Source organism: Dipodomys merriami, unplaced genomic scaffold (assembly GCF_024711535.1).
Source record: "Dipodomys merriami isolate MVZ:Mamm:240054 unplaced genomic scaffold, mDipMer1.0.p SCAF_72, whole genome shotgun sequence".
NCBI lineage: Eukaryota > Metazoa > Chordata > Mammalia > Rodentia > Heteromyidae > Dipodomys > Dipodomys merriami.
In genome coordinates, this window is record NW_027206313.1 from 3,497,373 (window position 1) to 3,522,500 (window position 25,128).

The 25,128-nt window shown below is 40.3% G+C and overlaps 1 long non-coding RNA gene across 2 annotated transcripts in view; it reads left to right on the top strand.

The window, feature by feature from the left end:
• Positions 1-653: 653 nt before the first annotated feature.
• Positions 654-25,128, top strand: part of LOC138818167 (uncharacterized) — a 28,933-nt gene continuing 4,458 nt past the window's right edge. The window contains exons 1-5 of one of the 2 annotated variants that reach the window (XR_011368997.1): positions 654-780; positions 4,152-4,641; positions 22,157-22,290; positions 22,686-22,744; positions 23,836-23,915. This is a non-coding gene — a long non-coding RNA (uncharacterized lncRNA). Of the gene's footprint in view, positions 781-4,151; positions 4,642-22,156; positions 22,745-23,835; positions 23,916-25,128 lie in introns of both variants that reach the window. The other variant, XR_011368996.1, reaches the window with a different exon arrangement.

Sequence of the window (25,128 nt, forward strand, 5' to 3'; positions counted from 1 at the left end):
GACTATTGGTTGTTTTGAGCATGAATATTCTCCCACCTTAATCAGTTATTCTGCCTTATAACTTTCCCACTTGTAGGGCATTCCACTGTGAAGCGGTACCACAATTATCTCAACATCTCTGAGAAGTTCCGAACGTGAAAAATTTGAAACCATTTATTTCCAATGTACATTTCAATGGCGAACTTGGTTTTTTCAAACATGGTTTGTATAGTTTAGGACGTGCTAGAAGTGTGAGTGAATCCTAACTTCTGCGTGTAGTAGCACTTCCTTGCATTTTAGAGCAGTGTATTGAAGACCATTTGTGAGCCATCTAGAATATCCATACTCCTAGAAAAGATTGAGCTCTTAGATACATAATTTCAAATTCCATGGAAAATGAGACCGATAAATCAGTCAATGTTGAGGGGTTTTCTCCTTCGTAACAAACATCGTTTCTACTCTATTCTGACATCAACATGAACCTCATGACAAATTCATCTTGCTTCTATCTGCTTCTCACTTTTTCCTTCTCTTGTGTGTGTGTGTGTGTGTGTGTTTTCCAGTCCAGTAACTAGAGAACTCGGTCTATTCCCTTGTGTTGATAGGTTGCCAGGATACATCCAGGCAATGAGAGCTGGGATCCTGTTACCAGGCATTCTCAGTCCTCACACAAACTCACACAAGAAGGGCTGGGGCTCCCATCTGTTCTCCTCCATGTCCACCAGCTCTCTCCTTGGGTCTTCAGAGAGACTCAGCATGCCACAACAAAGGCCACTATCAAACGATAAAGACAAATACAAGGTAAAATGATGATTATTTTATGTGAGCATCTGGGGTTACTGAGGGTGGAGTCTGGGAGAGGGATACTACTAGTTAAAGGGTCCTCATCTTTAGCCACAAGATAAATCACTGTTGGAGAACTAATGTGACTTTAGTGACTATGATCAATAATAATGTATTTTAGACTGAAACTTGATCATGGATCACAAGTGTTCATACAACAAAAAAAGAAAAGAACTGCGCTGATTTACTTATTATTTATGTTTCAGTCCATTTAGATTTTATCTCAGTTAATTTTTTAAAAAATCAAACAACTCAATTAGTAATCCGGCCAATGTGTAACACTGGAGTAATGTTAAAAACATACATTCCTGGGCTGGGAATGTGGCTTAGTGGTAGAGTGCTTGCCTAGCATTCATGAAGCCCTGGGTTCGATTCCTTAGTACCACATAAACAGAGAAAGCTGGGAGTGGTACTGTGGCTCAAGTAGTAGAACTCCAGCTTTGAGCACAGAGAGACTCAGGGACAGAGCCTAGGCTCTGAGTTTACACTCTAGGACCAGCAAAAAAACAACAACAAACTTGGATCTTTGTTTCATTGTATATAATATAATATAATAATAACATAATAATAAACAATCATATAGAGAATAAAAGCACATTAATCTTCTTCAAGTGTGTTAGTTCCTTTGACCTTTTTTCCTGCTCACTTCTTCCTGACCTTACACTCCTCATGCAAGTCCACTGTAAAACTTAGGATCTACGTGGAGAGTTAGGGCAGAGGAGACCTTTGTCACCTGACCGCCAGCAGTGTGACTTCTCCTAAGTTAAAAGTGACAGTAAAAAGTGTAGATGAATAAAATTGCAGTGAAACCCAATGAAGAATGAAATGAGAAAGAGGATTGGAGGGAGAAGAAATAAACAATAGGAAAGAGTCTTAGAACTGTATTTTCAGCCAACAATTGTTCTTATTAGTACCATCTGACCTAATTACAATCCAGCAAGTCATGACCAAATACTCAAGAGAGAGAGGAGCACGCTGGCATGCATTAATTGTTACTGAGCAATTATAATAACTATCAATGCAATCCTTCTCTGAGAAAGAATAAAGAGACTGGTGGGTGATTATATGTGTATATTTGTGTGGGTGAGAAATTGAAGGTAGATTGCTCAGTGAGATGATACAGATAATAAAATCTCATTCACTGTTAGTCAAATATGTACTTATTCATTAAAGGATGTAAGTGCATTATATATATATATATATATATCAAAAGACTATCTTAAATAGATGCTCAAAAGTTAGTATTTATATTACATGAATCCATTTGTAGCACTTTTCTATCAGAAAGCCGGGTGATTGTGCAATTCTAAAATCAGAGAAATGTTGGATTACTTCATCTGTTTATTTCCAAGTGAACCATCTTATATATGAGACGCATGACATCCAATAAACAAAATTGAAACCACATTTTCTTCCTTAGTCTATCTCATGTAAAGCTATGTAAAACATTATATCAAGTGGGATGTAATTATCCCAACAATTGGCACATATAGTGATAAGAAATTCCTAAGTAATGCTTTCCCCAGAGACTCATAGAAGAACAGACACAGTGCTGTTTTAATTACAGTCACTCAAATGGATGAAATGAAATAAGTTTCATTGTGATTTCCTCACAATTTAATAATCTTTAATGTAACTGAATTAAGAGCTGGGTGCTGGTGGCTCACACCTATAATCCCAGCTACTCAGGAGGCTGAGATCTGAGGATCATGGTTCAAAGCCAGCCCAGGCAGGAAAATCCATGAGACTCTTATCTCCAACTAACTACCAGGAAACCAAAAGCGGCGCTGTGGCTCAAGAGCTTGCCTTGAGCTGAAGAGCTGAGGGACGGTGCCCAGGCCCAGAGTTCAAGCCTCATGACAGACAAAAAAAAAAAAATGCAATGGATAGATATATAATCACAATGTCACCATCTGGTCTAAAACATTAACGTTCTTAGTATCTGAGTGGAAAAATACATTTTAATGGGACATAATGTGATAGAATGGAACAGAATGAAGTGTAACCTCAGAAACTATAAACTTCTGTGAGTATATCCAAATAGCCAATTCTGCCAGAACACATGGAGCAGCATGCCATGTGACCACAGCTGAGCTCTGGGGAGGTGAGGATAAACAGAGAAGCCAAGCTCAAGGCTTTGAGCAACGCACTCTGGGGCTGAATGAGTGTACATGGTTTTCTTCATGAAACAGCACACCAGAAAGAAAAGAAAAGAGATGTGTTAGCCTTGGGATGAGTGTATCATGGACACATTCTTGTGTGATTTTCTCCTACCTGTAGAAAAAAAAAACACAAATATGACTCATTACAATCAAATTAATCTCCCCTGTATTCAACTAAAACAGATGTTTTGTGTGTGTGCCAGTGCTGGGGCTTGAACTCAAGGCCCTTAGCTTTATTTGTTCAAGGCTAGGGTTCTACCACTTGAGCCACAGTTTTACTTTGGGCTTTTTTGCTGGTTAGTTGGAGATAAAATCCCTCCAGACAGAGCTAGAGACTTACCCTTTGCTCATACTTGGAGATGTTTATAGTAGCTCTCAAAGAATGCTAGAATTTTCTGGTGAGGGCTTTGTATGAAAGTAACTAATGGCGGGACATAGATAATGTGGGGGAAGGGTCACCACTGAGGGTACGGAGGAGGCCTGGATCAGAATATCCGCTCAAAGCTCTGTCGGCAGTACCATTTTGATCTAGAGCCACCCACAGAACTTCAACCAGCTAAGGATGGAGGCTAAGGTTAGATCAGGTGTTAGTAAATCAACACACTGATTCCAAGCCTCAAGGTAAGCACACGAGGCTATTTAGACCTAGACCTCTTCCTTCATCTTTAAGGTCAGCAACAGCTCCCTGAACTTCTCTTTTAAGCTTTGTCTGAGATTAGGCAAGGTGTCCAGCATCTCTTCTAGACTATAATGGATTTCAAATATAAACCACACATTTCTAGTTGCTAGGTGGTAAGCCTTGCCTTTGGCTATCCAGCCAAATGGAAAATCAGGAGAAAATTAATGGTAGTGTCAATCACAGGATGTCTTATTATTTCTTCTCTTCCTAATCTTATCTCCATTGGATTGGGTTTACCTAGATTTAGTGTGAAGACAGACAGTAGAAATAATAAACAAAGTTGTGTAGGCACAGAAGGTGAAGAAAGCCTGTTGAAAACACAAAAAAGATAAGAAAAATCAGTTTCTGTGGATTTCATTTGTAATTCAGTTCTTCCAGTTAAATTCGGAATTTGTATAATTTGTATATGTATAATTTGTATAATTAATATATACTATAAATGTACTCATATATGCATTAATATATGCACTAATCTTCCTTCTGTTTAGGTCAGGAAGCTTGAACAAGACGGTATTTTCACTGACTTCTCTAGTTAATAGTAATTGGACAGGGAGTAGAAGGATGCTTTCAGTAAATTTTAAACCACAAAAAAAATTAAACTATAAGCTACAGAGATTTCCAAATAAAGAGCTGTCACCACGTTCATGCTTTGTCTGGGCTCTTGGGACACAGAGAATGAGCAAATTCCTCCAGGACACCGGGAGATTCCTTCAAGTGGTTTTCTCCAGCAGGAGTTATCCTATGTGTTCCTAAGATGAGAAAAGTCGTGGTGTGCAGTATTCTGAGTCATAAATGAGCTCCCACCATATGGCCAGCAAAAGAGTGCCTTGTTTACAAGACTCAGCAATGTCAAATGGAATGACACCACCTTTTTGATGGCTTACTTACCTCTGAGGATGAGAGACATAAGGACCAGAGTTACCAGATGAAGAACAGGACTCAGCTTATGGGTATGGAGTCACCATCCGGGAAGTCACGGTGAGCGCGTGAGAAAACAGAGGCTCATTCTCTGACACACATTGCAGAAATGGCCCTGTTCGACTTCATGCTGCCTGGGTACTTTACCTCCATTCAGCTTTGGATGATGAAAGCATTATTAACTAAGGGAGTTGATGTCTGTAATGAATGGTAATAACGATCATTTAAGAGCGAGCCAGGCTCTGGGAGGCAGTGGCGTCCAGGAGGTGGGTAGAGAAAGGCGCACATTGAGCCTATTGTAGAATGAACGGGTGTGGGATGGAGGGGTTGGGGCGGAGGTTAAACCATTCCTCTGCAACACAGGCTCCTCTTTCTTTTATCAGTCTATCTTGGCCAAGCAGCTCCCTTCAAGGTCATTGTGCTATTGCCTTTACTTCCATCTGGACACACTGGTCCTGCAATTACTGCCCATCCTGTGGCGTGGAGCCCGGTGACGGGTGAGAAAAGGGAATGAAGGCCCTGGAACTCTGCCAAGTTTATCACCTAAGGGGGCTGCTAAACACATGCACCTATTTCCATTTCTTGTGTGTCTGTCTTTCCTCTAAATTAAACAAATCATAATGTATCGATTTTCAATACTTGATAGATTTAGATCCCATTCTAGATCAAGAGGAAACTGCTGTACTTTTCTCCCACATTTTCAATTTCAACTAATTTATAGGTGCGTCTTGACATTTTGATCAACTTGTCAAAAAGGAAAATTGTATCAAATTCTCCAATCCCCACAAGGAGGTGTCGTGATCTGAGGAAGTTGTTTACAGGAAAAGCTAATAGGTTATGTTGTGAATAGCATGCTTATGGGTTTTTTCCTTATACTTTTATGGCACTGGGGATTGAACTTGGTGCTCTGCCACCAGAGCTAGGCCGCTAGCCTATCTGTATTTTATTTTTGAGACAATGTTTCACTAACGTTGCCTTCGCTAGACTTGAACTCATAGTCTTCCGGCCTCCACCTGAGTTCCTGATACTATAGTTATGTACCACCCCCATTCCACACATGATTTTTTTTTTTTGGTCGGTCGTGGGGCCTGAACTCTGGGCCTGGGCGCTGTCCCTCAGCTCTTCAGCTCAAGGTGAGCGCTCTACCACTTGAGCCACAGCGCCACTTCTAGTTTTCTGGCAGTCTATTGGAGATAACAGGCTCACAGATTTTTCCTTCCCGGGGCTTGCTTTGAACCATGATCCTCATCCTCCTGAGTAGCTAGGATTACAGGTGTGAGCCACCAGCACTCACCCACATGATTTTTTCTAACTGATTGATTATTTTTAGAAGAGATCTAACATTCATCATCTGGAGAATTCTTGGGTGATAATGGGAAATCTACTGGCTTAAGTAGAAGAGTGTAATCTTTTTTACATCAATTAATTGATAGCCTTCAGATGATCTTCAAATACTTCTTTTTTGCTCGCTAGTGCTTTATTTTTCTTCTGTTGTTTCACCTGTGGCCCTTCTAAATGCTGACACTTTGTATTTTTTTTTCTTCTTCTCTGTAATTACAGTGTGTCCTCTGACCCTACGATAATTTATGACCATTCAATCTTAGGTCAACAATTCTTTCTTTTTCCCTTGAACTTTTCCCTCCCTCCTTGAAACATGCAATTCAACTCTAATTTTCATCAGGAAGATTCCCTTGTAAATTTGACTAGTAAGTTTGTTTTTAGTAATAATGTATTCCAGATAAGATAGGATTATCTCCAAGTGGAATCTCAGTTTCTAAAAGGCTAGAATTCACAGTTCCTTTCACAGATCTAATTTAAAAAATGTGGGAAAGGGACAATTTCCACTAAGGATCACAAGCCCGATGCCTGTGAGGATGAAACATAAACTATAAATTAAAGAAGCATGCTAGAGAGGGACTTCGGAAGAGTTCAGACTAGCTGTCTGACCTACAAGGACAGCTTTTAAATGGAAATACAGGCTCTCTTTGGCCAGGTTTTTTCCCTTTTTTCCAGTGAAACACAAATCCCTGTTTTATCTCTCAATTTTAAAACAACAGCAACTAATTTATTTTTTACTCTTTATAATTAGGCCTATGAGCCATGATTGGGATAGAATGGTCCAAAATGTGAGAAAGTAGGGGACATGAAATTCTTTTAAAAACATATTTACCACTCCTCTCCATTTTTTGCAAAGTTTTGGATTTTTAGTTATTCTTTATTTATAAGCAGATATACATTTGTAATATGAAATGTGTCATTTTGACATGTCCATACATGCACACAGAGTATTATTTTTTTTTTGGTCGTTTGTGGGGCTTGAACTCAGGGCTTGAGTGCTATCCCTCAGCTCTTCAGCTCAAGCGAGTGCTCTATCACTTGAACCACAGCACCATTTCTGGTTTTCTGGTGATTCATTGGAGATAAGAGTCTCACGGACTTTCCTGCCCAGGCTGGTTTTGAACCGTGATCCTCAGATCTCAGCCTCTTGAGTAGCTAGGATGATGGGCGTGAGCGACCAGCTCATGCAAAGTACTTTTAACAAATGATCCCTTCTTCCATATTCCCTGTTCTCTGGAGTGGTACAGAATCAAGCCAGGGACAGTGAGACCCTGGAGCTGACCAGAGACTTTACTGCAGAATGAAAGAGCAAATCCGCTTAGAGGAATGGGCAGCGGGAGCTGGACGCCAGCCATCTGTCTCTGCTGCTGGGGTGAGGGTTTTCTTTCACCCCCTTTCCCCTGAGTTGGGGTCCACCCCCGTGACCTATTGATGGCAACTGTTGAAAGGCTGCTGACCGTGGCTTTTCCCAGCATTTCTTTGCTCTAGCCTTTAAATTTCAATATATGGCAGACTCCTAATATTCCTATACCAAAGTTTCTGGACTCGGTTCCCCACCACTCCAAATGTCAGTGACAATCCCATGATCAGACTCGTGTACTCCCGCACGCTGTGATTTGGATACTCAATATAGAGTGGAAAGTGCAGGCTTGCTTAACAACAGCTTGCAGAGGATGGCATTATGAGCCTTAATAGCACATCCGTGCACAGGCTCTACTTAGAAGCATACAAGCTCATTTCTCCCACTTACCAGAACTTTTGCCTCACAGCTTGGCTCACACTGTGGACTGTGATGCCCACGCTTGACAATTAGAATGAATGAGAGTGAAACAATTTCTCTTGGTTTAAATTTCCTGACAGTGACACACACACAAAAAAAAGACAAGAAAGGGAATTTTTTTTTTAATTGATCATTTAGCATCCGTTGGAAATGCCAATATTCCTCCAAAACCAGGCCTTGGGCTAATTGCTAATAGTAAGAGTTTCTGCTTCTTACTTGTCAGATTCCCGTTCTATGTTTCTCAAACCCTCCCCTCCCCCATTCCCAGCTGCTCTCCGGTAGCTCTTTGTCCACTCACATCACCAAGACCCGTAGACACCAGAGGCCACGAGGCTCCCAGAGAGCGGGGAGAAGCCCGCAGGCCTGCACTGGCTCCCTTCAGCAATACTGGAAAGCCCTCTCCGAGAAGGGCTTTCGACATTGATTTCCTCTGAGATCACCAGAGAAAGCAGTGTATATACATACATATATATTCTCACTTAAATATGGCTGATCATTGTCTTTGATTCAATTTCTACTTTCTGAATGAGGTGTGTGTGTGTGTGTGTGCGCGTGTGTGTGTGTGTGTGTGTGTGTGTGTGTGTGTGTGTGTGTGTACTGGAGCTTAACCTCAGAGACTCACATTCTTGTTTGTTTTGTTGCTTGCCATTGGTGCTCGACTAGTTGGCCATACTTCCACTTCCGGCTTTTTGCTGGTAAATTGGAGATAAGAATGGTGCACATTTTTCTGCTGGGGCTGTCTTAGTGCGACGGACCAGCTCGGCCGGAGCACTGGGACCGACGGGACAGGGATCTCGGGATAGGTGGGCAAAGGAGTCGGCGAAGTGACAAACAGACACAGACTCAAAAGAGTTGCATCTGAGTGTATCTTTATTGAGGAGAATTAACATTTTTATACAGTGTGTGATTGTGACATAGATTCTTTGTTTATTTAAGCACGTAATCAATTTTTTAAAAGGCAAAGCATTGATGAATTACATGAAAATTAATGACTATCCCACCAACTGTTTAAGCTAAGTGGTGCGAAACAAGTCTAGCATATTGTTTAATAGAATACGTCATCTATTCAGCCTTTTTTATGTTTAATAATTAACAAACCTAAGACAGGGCTGTACTTACATTATACTCTTTTTAATTTTATCCAACTAATTTCATCTTTATAAGCTCCTGTATAAGGAAATGGTTCTTGGTTGGTACAGGAAATATGTTACTAACTTTATATTTTGTGTGAAAACACCATCTATTCCCTATAATGTAAGTTGGACTAAACTTAATCATAACTGTTGGGAGAATCTTTCTTTTTCTTTTATAATCAGAGGTCCCTTCTTTTTAGAACTCTCTAAACTACTGGGATAACTCTTTCTAACTTAGTTTAGTTTATTGATTTTGTCTATTAGACATATCTAGAAATTTTAAGTCTTTATATTTACTATTCATGAGCTGTAAAACCGCTTGTGAAGTTGTAGGAGTTTCTGGAGGCAACGTCACATCAGATGATAGATTGATTGGGGGATTGCCCACATTTAATCTTTGGCCTTAGTCTTTATTACTTTAGAGAAGCCATCTCTATTGGACTGGAAAAATACAACATGCTCTGTTCACGGATCAATGGAAAAATAGCCAAAATGAGAATAAAGGCAACGAATGTACAGCCAAGAAGAATATAGTAAGAATAAAGGTAGAGGCTATAAAGGTGCAGCCAAGTGTATGGGAAGCCTTGAACCAACATCCCCTTCCTGGGGGCATGCTTCCTTGAAGCTCTTTGTCCAACACAATCTCTCACGCAGACTCCGCAGAAGGTGGGGTGGCACCCACTGGTCACAGAAAGATGTCCACTCAGCTGGAAATACCAGGAACCACTGGAAGTGAAGAAACTTAAGTGTTTGACCTTGTTTCTCTGGCCAGAGACTATTCATTGAACTTGCAGTCCCTTATTCTGTTGTCGAGGTCAAATCAGAAGCCATCTGTCCACCACAGGCAGCTTTATGGAAGTGCTCCGCCCACCTGCGCTGGCTTCTCTTTGCTGAACCCAGCTAAGGACTCCTTGCAGACACATCTTCATGGCTGCTTTGCCTGCTGTGATCTCTGCTCCTTTCCAAATGCTTGCTTCGGCAGCTTCCTCTCCATTGTGCCTCTCGGACTGGGTTCCCATAGTGGTTGGATACTGAGCTGCTTGTTAGAGGAGGAAACAAGAGTTGTTGTATACAATGGCAGGCCTGAGTTGGCCTGGAGGCAGGACAGACGCTCTCCCAGGTGGGACTTGTCAGGGCACAGGGCAGGCATCCTGCCACTGGGCCCTGGGTCACTGTGGTGAGCAGCAGTCACACTGGAACTTCTCTTTCTCAGAGAACAACGGGTTAATTCTGACCAGATTGTCTTTTTTAGGGAATCCAGTTCTCCACCAACTCCTGGGGGATGCCTGGGGCTTGAGTCTATGCCAGGCTCCACTCCTGTCCAGAACCTTTCATTACAAATGTTTCAACCAAGTGTACGTGGCGTGGCATTTCTTCCCTTTTTATTTTTTAATTGAAGCTCGTGAATGTCTTGGCGCACAGAAGAGACAGATTTAAAGATCAGGCGGAAAATGATTGGAAATATAAGAATAAGAATTAAGAGAATTGATCCGACAATAGCAATTATAATTATTACATGAATCCAATCCAGAGGATTGAGGGCCTCCAAGTTATGTTTAAGTGACTCTGCCAAAGACTGTAAGTTTCTTACATCTAAATGAACTTTACTAACTGCTGTAATTTTGTCCTGTAAAGCCTCCATATCATGAGAAATATCGTTATCTCTCCAAACTCCTAACAGATGATTTTTGGTGGCATTCCAATTAAAAGAAGAGTTATATTTTAAAGGAGTAACACAGATATAATTAAAACTAGCATGACATTTAACTGAAAGTTGTATTTTTAAATTTTGAACTTCCTGACCTATAGCCAGAACCGCTTCCTCCAGAGCATTTATTTTCATTTCTAACTTCTTATCTATAATTTGTTGTTCTGCTAAGGCTAATGTAACATTTTTGCTTAAATCATTAACAAAATGAGCAGTATTTACTTCATTTACTAAGGCTGTTGTGGAAATTACTAAAGAGGTAATTATTGTTATTAAAGCACTTATTCCTAAAATCAAGGCTGCAACAAAGCGTTTTGGCCGCAACATAACATCCAAAGTTTTTAACATTTGTAAAGCAGAATTTTCAAACCAAGGATCATTTTGTAAATCTACAGGTAACAATACATACGAAGGTCTTTTTAATATAAAAATTATAGAATATGTTTTATCCAAAGAAGAAGTAAGACAATTAGTAAAAATACAATTTTTACAACTAATATAGTATGATTTTCCTTGATTAATAATGATTACATTATCTGGTTTTCCAGCTAAAATCCCCATAGGATAACCCACACATGCTCTTACCCCAATTGCAGTACTCTTAGTTTCTTTCGGCTTTTTTAATAAAATCATGTTTGTTGCTGCAAAAAGTCTGAACAAAGCCGGCTGAACACCCGTTTTATTGTGTAAGGGGGAATGACTCACCAAAATGGGAGCCACCCACCCTGGAGTGAACCATCTTTTTAAAGGTTCCCCATATGTATCAGGAACATAGCCATTAAACTTTTGTGAATTTTGTTTTAAGTAGGTAGTATAATCATAATCGGGATTAGCAATAGAAAAATCAAAAATACTATCTGGTGCCCCATAAGGTTGTAATAAAGAGGCCTTTTGAAATCCACATTCCAACCATTTTGGTGAGGTAATTAATGCATCCCAAAATTGATCTTTGTCATGATATTTTTGTAAACAGTTATCTAAATGTATATTTTTCTTGGAAATAACAAAGGATTCATTATATGTATGAAAGCCTAATGTCATCATACCAATTTCCCACATCAGTCTTTTTTCGAACTTTTTATCACGAAATCGATCAGGGATGTCACACATCAATCCTTTTTTGAACTTTTTATTATTGGATTGATCAGGGGCATCAGTCAAAAATGTTCTATAATTTATAGGCAAACACCCGGGGAGATTTTTTCCTGATAGCGTTATACAAATTGGAGTGGTATCTGTCATTCCTTCATAGTTAATTGTTTGAGAGGTCATATGAAAATCAGAATAGTCCTCCAACCCTCCTAGCAGGTCACTATTATTTGTCATTACTTTTATTACATCCTCATCCCCCCATCCCACGGGATGTAGAAGAGGAGGATTAGGAACATATGCCCAGTATTGTTCTCCTGAAACAGACAGTGCCTGCACAGACATAATAATAAGCATAGCAAGAAACATATTTTTAACAGTGATAGTCTTTCCTGTAGAAACCACAATCTCCTCTGAAGAATGGGTGAGCTTCTTAATTTGTCCCCAGGTTGGTGGTTGGACTTCTTTTATTGTCTTTGCCTGTTGAAGAGAAGGGTGAAGCCTTTTAAGCTTCTGTATCGCCTTCTTCTTCTGCTTCGTTTTCTTGGTTTCTGTTATTATTGTAGGGGCGCACGAGTCGGTCAGGAATCCAGATAGGTGACTCGGCATCCTGTGGAAACACACATGCATACCCTCTTCCCGAGGTGATTAATATATCGGGTCCTTTCCATGTGCCTGTAAGCAAATCTTTCCATTTAACTTTTGGATGAACTTTCAATCCAATTTCGCCCCAATGTTTTTGCATAGGTGTAAGATTTTGTTCATTAGTATTAAGGTGATTTATTACAAATAAAGCATGTTGTAATGCTTGATGGGGGGAGTAATATTGATTGCTTTCTTTTTGTCTCTGTAACTGAATTTTTAGTATTTGGTGACTTCTTTCAATTATTGCTTGACCTTGAGGGTTATAAGGAATTCCTGTAATATGTTCTATATTCCATATTACACAAAATTTTTTAAAGGCTTGTGATGTATAAGCAGGTGCATTATCAGTTTTTAGTCTTTTGGGAAGCCCCATAACTTGAAAGCAAGTCATTAGATGTTGTATAACATCTTTTACTGCTTCTCCTGTACGAGCTGAAGCATGCATTACGTGAGAAAAGGTATCTACTGTTACATGTACATAAGACAATTTTCCAAATTCTGGGATGTGAGTAACGTCCATTTGCCAGAGAACCTGAGGTTTAAGCCCTCGAGGATTAACTCCTAATTTTAATGGATGGTAAACATCTGGACAATAATCACAATTTTTTACAATTTGTCTAGCCTGTTCTCTAGTTAAGTTAAACATTCTTCTTAAGGCTAATGCATTTTGATGATGCATTGCATGACTCTTTTGTGCTACTTCCAATGCATTACAAATGATGGTTTCTTTAGTTAATAAATCAGCCATCATATTTCCAAATGCAAGAGGACCTGGTAAATTTGTATGTCCTCGTATATGTCCAATAAATATTTTTTCTTTTCTAAGTTGAATTAATTTTTGTAACTGTTGTAACAAGTCTATAATTTTTGATTGTCCTGATAAAAGAGCTGTCTCTATAGCTGGAAATAAGTTAACCACATACTTAGAATCCGTGTAAATATTAAGCTGCTGGGGAAATGTGGTTAAGGCTAAAATTACAGCAATAATTTCTGCCTGTTGTGCTGATATATCAGATGCCCTTTTAATAATAGGGGGGTGGTCTGGAATGTATACCACTGAAGTTCCATTTGAGGACCCATCAGTAAAAACTGTTAGAGCATCTTCTAAAGGTGTTGTGGTTACCACTAATGGAAAAATAATTTCTACTTCTTCCACAAATTTTAATATAGGATGTTGAGGAACATGAAATTTTATTTGTCCTGTATAATTTAATAATGCTAATCCCCAATTATCATCATTTTGTAATAATATTTCTAATTGTTGTTTATTATAAGGTATAATTATATTATGCATTTCTTTTCCAAATAACTCTCGGGACCGACTCCTTGCCTTGACAATAAGTTGACTGCACAAGTATACATAAGAAGCTATCATTTTTGTTTGAGTGTGAGGCAAGTGAAGCCATTCCAGAACTCCATCTTGCCACAAACATCCAGTAGGAGTATAGGATGTCTTTAATATTATAAAATCCCAATCTTTATTATAGTCCAATTGGACCACTTTTGCTTGTTGTAACTTTTCTTCCACCAATGAAATTTTTTCTAACATTATTGGAGTCAATTGTCTCTTAGATTTAGGATTAGAATCCCCTTTTAGGGCTTCAAACAATGGGTGTAATTCTCCTGTGGTAATTTTTAAATAGGGTCTAACCCAATTTATATTTCCTAATAATTTTTGAAAATCATTTAATGTTTTTAATTTATCTAGCCTAATACTCATTTTTTGTGACATGATATAATCATCATGTATTATTTTTCCTAAATAATTTAAAGGTTTATTATGTTGAATTTTATCTGGAGCAATAAGCAAACCAAAGTTGGTTAATTGTTCAATCATATGTTTTAAAATTTGTTCTGTTAAATGTTTACTTTCAGCAGCTATTAATATATCATCCATATAATGAATAATATAAGCATTAGAAAACTCTTCCCTAGTTTTTTGTAAAGCTTTATCCACAAATTTTTGACATAATGTAGGAGAATTTTTCATGCCTTGTGGCAAGACCTTCCACTGATATCTTTGCCAGGGCCTTTTCAAATTACATGAGGGCACACTAAATGCAAATCTTTGAGAATCATTAGGATCCAATTTTATTGTAAAAAAGCAATCTTGTAAATCAATAACTATTATATAATGTCCTTTAGGAACAGCCACAGGAGATGGAAGTCCTGGCTGAAGAGCCCCCATGTCATGCATGGTGTTATTAATGGCTCTGAGGTCTTGTAACAACCTCCATTTCCCAGATTTCTTTTTAATTACAAAAATTGGAGTATTCCAAGGACTATTGGATTCCTCTAAATGTCCTTTTTGTAATTGCTCATTTACCAATTGTTCTACAGCCTGTATCTTTTCTTGTGTTAGGGGCCACTGATCAACCCACACAGGCTGATCATTTTTCCATGATATTGCATCAGCAAACTTTTCATCAGTGGCCCCTATAAAAAATTTTGTACACTAAAAGAATCTGAAGTAACTAATTTTAATTCCATGTTTTGCATAATGTCTCTGCCCCATAATGTAAAGGGCAAAGAAGATATGATATAAGGTTGAAAGTTTCCAAATCTATTTTCACACTCCCACTTTAAAATTTTTGAACTTTGGGCAACATTGTTAGCCATACCCAATCCCATTAATGTAGATTCTGTCTTCATAATTGGCCAAGATGAGGGCCAGTCTTTTCCTGCAATGCATGTTCGGTCTGCCCCGGTATCCAAAAGACCTTTAATAGGTTTTCCATCTACTTTTATAGTTTTCATGGGTCGATCCTTAGAAATAGATTGTACCCAGGCCACAGTTTCTGTGGAACCGAAACCTCCTGTGCCTCGATCTTGTTTTAGGATTTGTTTTGGAATATTTAAAATTAAGATTTGAGCTATTCTTTGATTTCTATGTATTTGTATATTTTCTTTTAAAGACCTTACCATTACTTTAATTTCCCCTTCATAATCTGCATCAACTACTCCTGGTAATACCTCAAAATTTTTCTTATAATTTGAGCTTCTACCAATTATCAAGCCCACAGTTCCTTCAATTAAAGGATCATGAACTTGAGTGTCTATTAGCTGAACACCATCCATGATAGAGATAATGTAATCTCTTTTTGCTGCCAGATCTAACCCTGCACTTCCTGGAGTAGCTCTTGGCAAATCCTGTACTATAAAAGGAGGAGCCAAGGGATTTAATGAAACTGATCCCTTAGGGGAATTTTGTGTAACAGTAGGTGTTTCCCCTCTTTCATTTACGGGGCTGAGGGAGCGCCCCTCTTCCCGTTTTTTGTCTCCTTTTCTTCTGCTGTTAGGGGAGTTCCATCCTTATGATATTTTGATCTACACTCATTTTTCCAATGATTGCCTTTCTTACATCGTGGACAAAGTCCAGGCGCTTTACCCTTCTTACTGTTACTAAGTTTATTTTGCTTTTGTTGACATTCTTTACTCATGTGTCCTGACTGGCCACATGAGAAACAGACCCCATTTCCGGCCTGGGGTCGTGTCTTATGTAATTTTTGTACATAAGCACTGAATGGTTCTCCTTTCATTGCTGCAGCATATGCCATTCCTTGAATGACTGCTGGTGAGGCATCTATGCATGCTTTAACATAATCTTGCAATGATCCTGTCTTTCTTATGGGTCTTATGAGTTCTTTACATAGTGAGTTTGCATTTTCCCATGCCAATTGTTTGAGCAATAGCTCTATTCCTTCAGAGGGGGGAAGCATTCTCTGCAAGGCTTCTTCTAGTCTAGCCACAAATTCTTCATATGGCTCATCTAGTTTTTGCTGAATACCAGCTAAAACTGTGGTTTTGCCTTCAGCTGGTGGTAACCTTTTCCAGGCTGCTACTGCTAATTTTGATATTTCAATAAGCATTTCTTTAGGTATACCTGTTTGACTAGAGGGAGTAGTATATTCACCTCTTCCCATCAACATGCCCATGGTTGGTTTAGTGCCTCCCCTTTTAACAATTGATTTTTGTACTATTTCTCTAGCTCCATCCTCATAATCAGTTCTCCACAAGATATATTGTCCTGGGCTGAGAACAGATTTTGTGGTTTGGAACCAGTCATAAGGCGTTAACCACATGCTTCCTACCATGTCTAAAATTTGAAGAGTATAAGGAGAAGATGGTCCCATAGTTTTGACAGCTGTTTGAAGCTCCTTAAGAGTCTTTAGTGGAAGAGGCTCCCAATCAGGAGGAGCATCATCATACAAAACTACTGGAAAGCAAAAAGAGGGATCACCTTGCTGACGAGCCTCTTGTATTGCTCCCATAAATCCTGGAGCTAAAGCTCTGGGGTGAGCTCTATTTCTTACTTCCTTGTTAAAGGGACGAGGGGCAGAAGGAGTAGAGGGAAACACCATAGGACCTCTTTTTATTTTATTTTTCCTAAAACAATCCTCTCCATCATAATCAAATTGCCCTTCATATGTTTCCCAACAAGTAACATTATCTTCATAGCAATCATCATCAGGTAAAGCTTCTAACAAATTGACACCACCTCCTGCCTCATCCTTGTTTATAGTATTATAATTTTTGTCATTTTTCCCTTTACCAAATGTTAAAGGGGCAGTCTCATCATTATTTTCAGACTGAGCTTGTTCAGCTAACAGTTCCATCTCGGTCTCATCTGTGAGCATGTCCTTAACCTGTAACCAGATTGAAAAAGCAGGTGGGGGGACTTCTTCAGGGCCATGTTTTCTATAGTACCTTTTTATTTCCACTCCAACCTTCTTCCAGTCTTGCAGAGACAAGCTTCCCTCCTCAGGAAACCAGGGTGAAACCCTTAAAACAAACTCATAAAACTCCACAAGAGCCTTCTTAGAAACATGATTACCCCTACTTTCCAACATACGTTTTAGCACAGAGAGAAATAATTCCTTATTTCTTGACTGGGAATGCCCCATGATTTTAAATACCTGCTCGTCGTCTTATCCTGATCAGCCTTTATCAGGGAGCCTGCAGCGCTCTGACGAGGTCCTATCCTTTGCCTGAAAAATAATGAGAGAAAGAGGAGAGACAGCTTACCTTCCCGAGAACTGTCTGTACAGCTTCAAGCTGCATGTGGTTTCGAGCCCCACGTTGGGCGCCACCTGCGACGGACCAGCTCGGCCGGAGCACTGGGACCGACGGGACAGGGATCTCGGGATAGGTGGGCAAAGGAGTCGGCGAAGTGACAAACAGACACAGACTCAAAAGAGTTGCATCTGAGTGTATCTTTATTGAGGAGAATTAACATTTTTATACAGTGTGTGATTGTGACATAGATTCTTTGTTTATTTAAGCACGTAATCAATTTTTTAAAAGGCAAAGCATTGATGAATTACATGAAAATTAATGACTATCCCACCAACTGTTTAAGCTAAGTGGTGCGAAACAAGTCTAGCATATTGTTTAATAGAATACGTCATCTATTCAGCCTTTTTTATGTTTAATAATTAACAAACCTAAGACAGGGCTGTACTTACATTATACTCTTTTTAATTTTATCCAACTAATTTCATCTTTATAAGCTCCTGTATAAGGAAATGGTTCTTGGTTGGTACAGGAAATATGTTACTAACTTTATATTTTGTGTGAAAACACCATCTATTCCCTATAATGTAAGTTGGACTAAACTTAATCATAACTGTTGGGAGAATCTTTCTTTTTCTTTTATAATCAGAGGTCCCTTCTTTTTAGAACTCTCTAAACTACTGGGATAACTCTTTCTAACTTAGTTTAGTTTATTGATTTTGTCTATTAGACATATCTAGAAATTTTAAGTCTTTATATTTACTATTCATGAGCTGTAAAACCGCTTGTGAAGTTGTAGGAGTTTCTGGAGGCAACGTCACATCAGATGATAGATTGATTGGGGGATTGCCCACATTTAATCTTTGGCCTTAGTCTTTATTACTTTAGAGAAGCCATCTCTATTGGACTGGAAAAATACAACATGCTCTGTTCACGGATCAATGGAAAAATAGCCAAAATGAGAATAAAGGCAACGAATGTACAGCCAAGAAGAATATAGTAAGAATAAAGGTAGAGGCTATAAAGGTGCAGCCAAGTGTATGGGAAGCCTTGAACCAACATCCCCTTCCTGGGGGCATGCTTCCTTGAAGCTCTTTGTCCAACACAATCTCTCACGCAGACTCCGCAGAAGGTGGGGTGGCACCCACTGGTCACAGAAAGATGTCCACTCAGCTGGAAATACCAGGAACCACTGGAAGTGAAGAAACTTAAGTGTTTGACCTTGTTTCTCTGGCCAGAGACTATTCATTGAACTTGCAGTCCCTTATTCTGTTGTCGAGGTCAAATCAGAAGCCATCTGTCCACCACAGGCAGCTTTATGGAAGTGCTCCGCCCACCTGCGCTGGCTTCTCTTTGCTGAACCCAGCTAAGGACTCCTTGCAGACACATCTTCATGGCTGCTTTGCCTGCTGTGATCTCTGCTCCTTTCCAAATGCTTGCTTCGGCAGCTTCCTCTCCATTGTGCCTCTCGGACTGGGTTCCCATAGTGGTTGGATACTGAGCTGCTTGTTAGAGGAGGAAACAAGAGTTGTTGTATACAATGGCAGGCCTGAGTTGGCCTGGAGGCAGGACAGACGCTCTCCCAGGTGGGACTTGTCAGGGCACAGGGCAGGCATCCTGCCACTGGGCCCTGGGTCACTGTGGTGAGCAGCAGTCACACTGGAACTTCTCTTTCTCAGAGAACAACGGGTTAATTCTGACCAGATTGTCTTTTTTAGGGAATCCAGTTCTCCACCAACTCCTGGGGGATGCCTGGGGCTTGAGTCTATGCCAGGCTCCACTCCTGTCCAGAACCTTTCATTACAAATGTTTCAACCAAGTGTACGTGGCGTGGCATCTTAGAACTATGATCTTCACACCTCAGTTTCTTGGGTATCTAGAATTACAGGAGTGAGCAACAGGTCCCTGGCTCTTGTGTTTGTTTGGAATGAATTTTAACAATACGAGTAGTATCTTACAAGGTGCTATGAAAGAATTCCTTTGATCCTTAAACAACATCAATTTTTTTTGCTTTGTTTTTGTTCCAGTGCCAGTCCTGGGGCTTGCTCAAGGCCTGGGTTCTGTCCCTGAGCTTTTCGGGGTTTATTTGTTTTGTTTTGTTTTGCTAGAAGCTAGCATTCTGCTACTTGAGCCTAAGCTCCACTTCTGGCTTCTTGGTGGCTTCTTGGAGATAAGAGGCTTTCCTGCTTGGGCTGGCTTTGAACTGCTATCCTCTGATCTCAGCCTCCTGAGTAGGTAGGATGACAGGCGTGAGCCACTGGTGTCTGGGCAGCAGCCTAGACTTTTATGACTTATTTTCTGGGTACGGTAACATCTATCCAGAGATGAAACCATTCCTGCTATCCAAACAGAGGGGGTCTAATATAAAGGGCTGTGAACTTGATAATCAAGTCACTAATGCAGGAGAAGAGCACATTAAAAAAAAATGTTCCTTAAAGTATTTCTAGGAAAGGAAGTGGTCTGAGTCTTCCTTTGTGCTGGTCCTGGGGCTGGGCTCAGGGCCTGGGCACTATCCCTGAGCTGCTTTTGTTCAAGGCTAGCTCACTACCGCTAGAGCCACAAACTCCACTTGTGGCTTTTTGATAGTTATGGGTGATAAGAGCCTCACTGAATTTTTCTGCCAGGGCTGGCTTCGAACCTCTGTCCTCAGATCTCAGCCTCCTGAGTAGGTAGGATTACAAACATGAGCCACCAGTGCCCCATTTTGAGTGGGGGTTATTTGTTGTTGTTTTGTTTTGTTTTTTGTTTTTGTTGGTCTTGGGGCTTGAACTCTGGGCCTGGGCGCTGTCCTTCAGCTCTTCAGCTCAGGGAGAGCACTCTAACACTTGAGCCACAGCGCCACTTCCGGTTTTCTGGTGGTTCATTGGAGATAAGAGTCTTATGGGACTTTCCTGCCAGGGCTGGCTTTGAACTGTGATTCTCAGATCTCAGCCTCCTGAGTAGCTAGGATTACAGGTGTGAGCCACCAGTGAGTGGCTGAATAATCTTTTTAACAGGTCTTTTAGTACTTACTATTTTCTTTAAAATTGTGTTTAAAAGTTTTATTAATCTTATATTTATATATTTGAATACTTCTGATTTTCAGGAAAAGTATATATTTTAATAACTCAAGCTAGCCTCAAAATGTACCCTTCAACAAAGAATTCTCTCATGAAAATAGGAGAATTTTCAAATTTGAAGTATCACTGATAGAATTCATTTTTGCAAAGAGAGAGGCTATTAGTAAATTGATATTATTAAAATACAAATTAATTTCAATCAAATTAAAAAATCTGTTTAAAAATTAGCTAAAATTAGCTGGGGCTGGTGGCTCATGCCTGTAATCCTTGCTATTCAGGAGGTAGGATCTGAGGATTATGGTTTGAAGTCAGCCCAGACAAGAAAGTCTGTGAGACTCTTCTACCCAATTAAGCACCAAAATAGCCAGAAGTGGAACTGTGGCTCAAAGAGTAGAACACTAGCCTTGTGAGAAAAAAAAAAAAAGCTCAAAGACAGTGCCCAGGCCCTGAGTTCAAGCCTTAGGACTGGCAAAAATAAATAAACTAAAACTGAAAAGTAGCTAAAATAGTAGTGACTATGTCTCCTGTGCAAAGGTAATTCCACAAAGTCATTTAGAGACGATATGGTGGCTTCGTTATGGATCTGGCCCAATATGGATGCTATAGTTCAGACTTCACATCTATGTTGTAAGAATCACCATGAAGGAAAGAGAGAAGTAACCAGGTTGTCTCCAATTTTTCTTTCTTTTTCTATTTTCTCTTCTTTTTGTCACTGGGCTTGAACTCAGGGCCTTGGGCTCTTGCTTGTTTTTATTTTTGTTTTTGTTTTCTACCCACTCTTGACCTTTACCACTTGAGCCACACCTCCACTTCTGGCTTTTTGTCTGGTTAATTAGAGATCAGAGTCTCCTGTATCTGTCTGTCCAGGCCATCTCTGAACAGTGATCCTCAAGTCTCAGCCTCCTGAGTAGCTAGGATGACAGCTGTGAGCCTCCAGTGTCCATTGTGTTCCCCACTTTTCAAAAGCATCTTGGGAGCCCCAGCAAATTCTTCCACCAGCTGCAAAGGAGTTCACAGCCTTTCCCCTGGAAACACGGGGCCAGCTGAAAATGAAGGCTGCATTAATTGGAGGGAACTGGGCAGCATTGCCATTAGTAAGAAAGTAGCTGACCTTGCCAGACTCTGGGGGGGACGTTACACATCCGTCACTAGCCTTGGCGGGAAGCAGTCTATCTGCTCCTTTCTGAAAACAGACTTCATAGGTGAGAAAGACCAGAGTATTTTAAGGATACTGGCCTGGAAAACGTGTAGGCTGTTTAGTGAGATGAATGAAGAATATTGGAAACAGGCCAACTCTACTTCAGAATTTTCTTCACAGTCACTATCAGCTTCAACTCTTTTTTTTATTTATAGCTTTTCCTACTTAAAGATTTTAGGGTTTGTGTCCGGCGCCCGTGGCTCATGCCTACTAGCCTTTAGCTACTCAGGAGACTGAGATCTGAGGGTCCAGGTTTGAATTCAGCCTGGGAAGAAAAGTTTATGAGATGCTTATCTCAAATTAATCAGCTAAAAGCCAGAAGTAGAGCTGTGGCTCAAGTAATAGAGCACCAACTCTGAGCAGAAAAGCTAAGAGACAGAGTACAGAGTTCAAGTCCCAGGAAAAAAAAATCAGGTTTTACACTAACAGAAAAGGGGTCATGCTATTTACTAAATACATTTATTTTATTCCCCAGAACTGAAGTATTTTTCTCACACTTTGGATTGTATTTTTTCACCTCTCTTAGAGAAATACCTCTTTGTGCCAAAATGGGTTTTAGATTTCCATGGTTATTCTCTTCAATTTTTTGTGAGTTTGTTTCTCTCTTCTCAGGAACCCCAAAGGGAATGGAAAAATGGCATCATATTGATAAAACAGGAGCCTTCCAAGACATTCTTTAAATGGCCAATGTGCAAATATGGTCAAAATGGATAATTCAGGCCAGCATTGCTTCACAGATGCTTGGGGTAAGGCCTGCTGGCTTTGCCAAGTGGTTTTCTGTCTAAACTAGCAACATTGCTTTATGATGTGTCTCGGTGACAGGCCAGTCTCTTAAGTGATTTAAGTGTATGCATTTAGTATTTTCCAGTCCTCTTGCTTTTCAAATGAACCTATAGGGAACAGCACCTGATCTTGCTGGCTGTTGGCACATTACCTTCGGAGAATCACTGGCAGAAAGTGAGCGAATTTCATTTGCTTCCAATTACCTCATCTTTGATTTTCGTCTGCACCGGGGCTTGAACTCAGGGCCGGGGCACTGTCCTCTAGCTTATTTGCTCAAAGCTGATGCTTTACCACTGGAGCCCACTGCTCTCCTCCCAGTTTTTTGCTGCAAAAAGTCTCACGAACTTTTTCTACCCAGGTTGGTTTTTGAACTACTGTCTTCAGATCTCAGGATCCTGAGGAGCTGGGATTACAGGGGTGAGCTACAACAGCTGAAATACTCATCTTTTATATCTTCACTCATGGTAAAAGATTTCAGAAACAAAAGGATGGTAGAACAGGCAACCTGAAGATTGCAGTAGGAATTTCACAGTGGTTGATTGGGCTTGCTGCAGAGGATGTGTTCCTTAATCAAAGTAGTGAGTCGGCTGCAAACTGAGCAACCCCTGGGCTTTTGGCCGGCCCTTGCTTCAACCTCGCATCCATTGCAAAGGCTAAACTTAAAACGGGTCATATCTGACCCACCCCTGCCCCTTCACCGTCCCCTTCTCTAGCCGCTTGTGCAGGTCTCTAGAGCTCAGTGAGGTCAGGGAGAGACCATGTAGTACTTCACTCAGGAAAGTACTAGAAAACTACAGAGAAAGCAAAATCAAGTGCTTCCTGTGAGTAAAAAGAAAGCTTGTCTTCAGGAGTCCTAGTGTCTCCTGCTGCTGCTGGTTTCTTCCTCAGAAAACCAAAGTCTGGTGAGTGTTCCTGTACCTTCCTATGGGGCACAGGGATAGTACATTAAAACCAGAATAACACTAAGGGGAAGAAGCTCTATCGGTAGGAAGTAGGCTGCGTGAATCATGGAAAGAGCCGGATACTCGAGCCAAGAGACCTGGTGCGTATCCTTAGTTCTGTCATTTAGACACTGTTTCAGGCAAATGACTTGTCTTTTCTGAGTTTGTTTATAAAATTGAAGTAATCATACCTATCTCATCATCATTTGAGAATTAACTGTAATTATGAATATAAAAAAGTCAGTGAAGTAGCTGGCATATAATGAGCTTTTAACAAATACTATGCTGTTAGCGCAGTAGAAAGGAAATGGAAGAGTTGCTGGGCAAAGTCATGGGCTTTCTCAGTATTCTTATGTAGGGGCAGAATTGTGTGCTTGTTTGCTTTGTGTGTTAGAGAGAGAGAAAGAGAGAGAGAGAGAGAGAGAGAGAGAGAGAGAGAGAGAGAGAGAGAGAGAGAGAGAGAGAGAGGGAGGCAAACACAGCAAAAGTTAGAGAGGAAGTTGGGGGAAAGGAAGCTTCTTTATTGCATTTATTCTTCTGACCCATCTTTCATACTTTTAATACCAGTAACCTCCTCATGTCAGAGAAAATGAGAAAGCAAATCAGAAGATCACTGGTGATCAAGGAATCAGGACCAACAAAGCAGGGTGGGTTGGGATATTTTACTCGGGTGCTGATTAAGGTCTAATGAAATTCTTTAATGCTACTCCCGAGGTTCCCAAGATTCACACTGACTTTAGGATAGTACTGATCAAGTGATAAATTTCTCCCAGTCTCATTTTTTCTCTGCTGGCTACTCTGCTTTAGGCCAGAACATTCTTTTGCCACATGTTAATATCACTGTCTCAGGAACTGTCAAAATGAAGAATAACTTCCTTCTGGTGCCAGACCTGATTTGATACGTTCAACTGCAAAGATTCAGACTCGTTGGCACTAAAACACAGGAACGGGGCTCAGACCTCACGGCTCTTTGTGTCCATTATAAACTCAGTGCCGGATGTTTCCACAGAGCTTGCACTGTTGCACTGGCTGTTTTCTGTGCTGTGCAAGGTCCCATCCTTCCTGACCCCTCCACACCCCAGAGAAGATGATGCTTCCACTCCAACTCAATACAGGCCTTGGAGTCCCAATCCCTCATCTGAAATAAAGTCCCGAGGCTTCGGGAAGCAATCACTCACAGAGCTAGAGTGTCTGCAGGGTAAAAGTAACTCATGGATTTCCCCAATATAAAAACTCTTAGGCTTTTATTTTCTGCCCATAATGAGATCTTCTCTTTTGGAGCCCTCTTATTCTAGTTAGTTTCAGGAAAACAGTGGCTATGGGTTTTATACGTGACAGTTAAAAAAGAGTGCCAAGCAGCCTCGCACATTTTCACCCCATGGAAGATGTGAGTTTTTCCACCAGAGTTCTTCACTTACGGTCCATGGTACTCAAGACTTCTGTGATGCACTGTCGCTCGATTACGATGCATAGCCTAGCTGGGGCTGAGGACTCAGACCTGTAATCTGCATAGTGCAACAAGTTTGACAACTTTCAACAAAATTGGTTTTACTTATAGGAATACAAATTATACTTTTGGCTTCGAAAAACATGAGAGCCAGGCTCAGTGGCTCCCACTTGTAATCAATCCTGGCTACTTAGGAGGCTGAGAGTTGAGGTTTGAAGCCCACTTGTGCAGGAAACTCCATGGGACTCTTTATTTTTTATTATTTTAAAGGAGATGCGCAGAGGGGTCACAGTTACATAAGTCAGGTGATGAGTACATTTCTTCTTGAATAGTGTCACCTCTTCCCCTCTTTTCTCCCAGTTTTTCTCTCCTGACCCCTCGCCCCACAGTTGTAAAGTTCATTTTCAGCACAG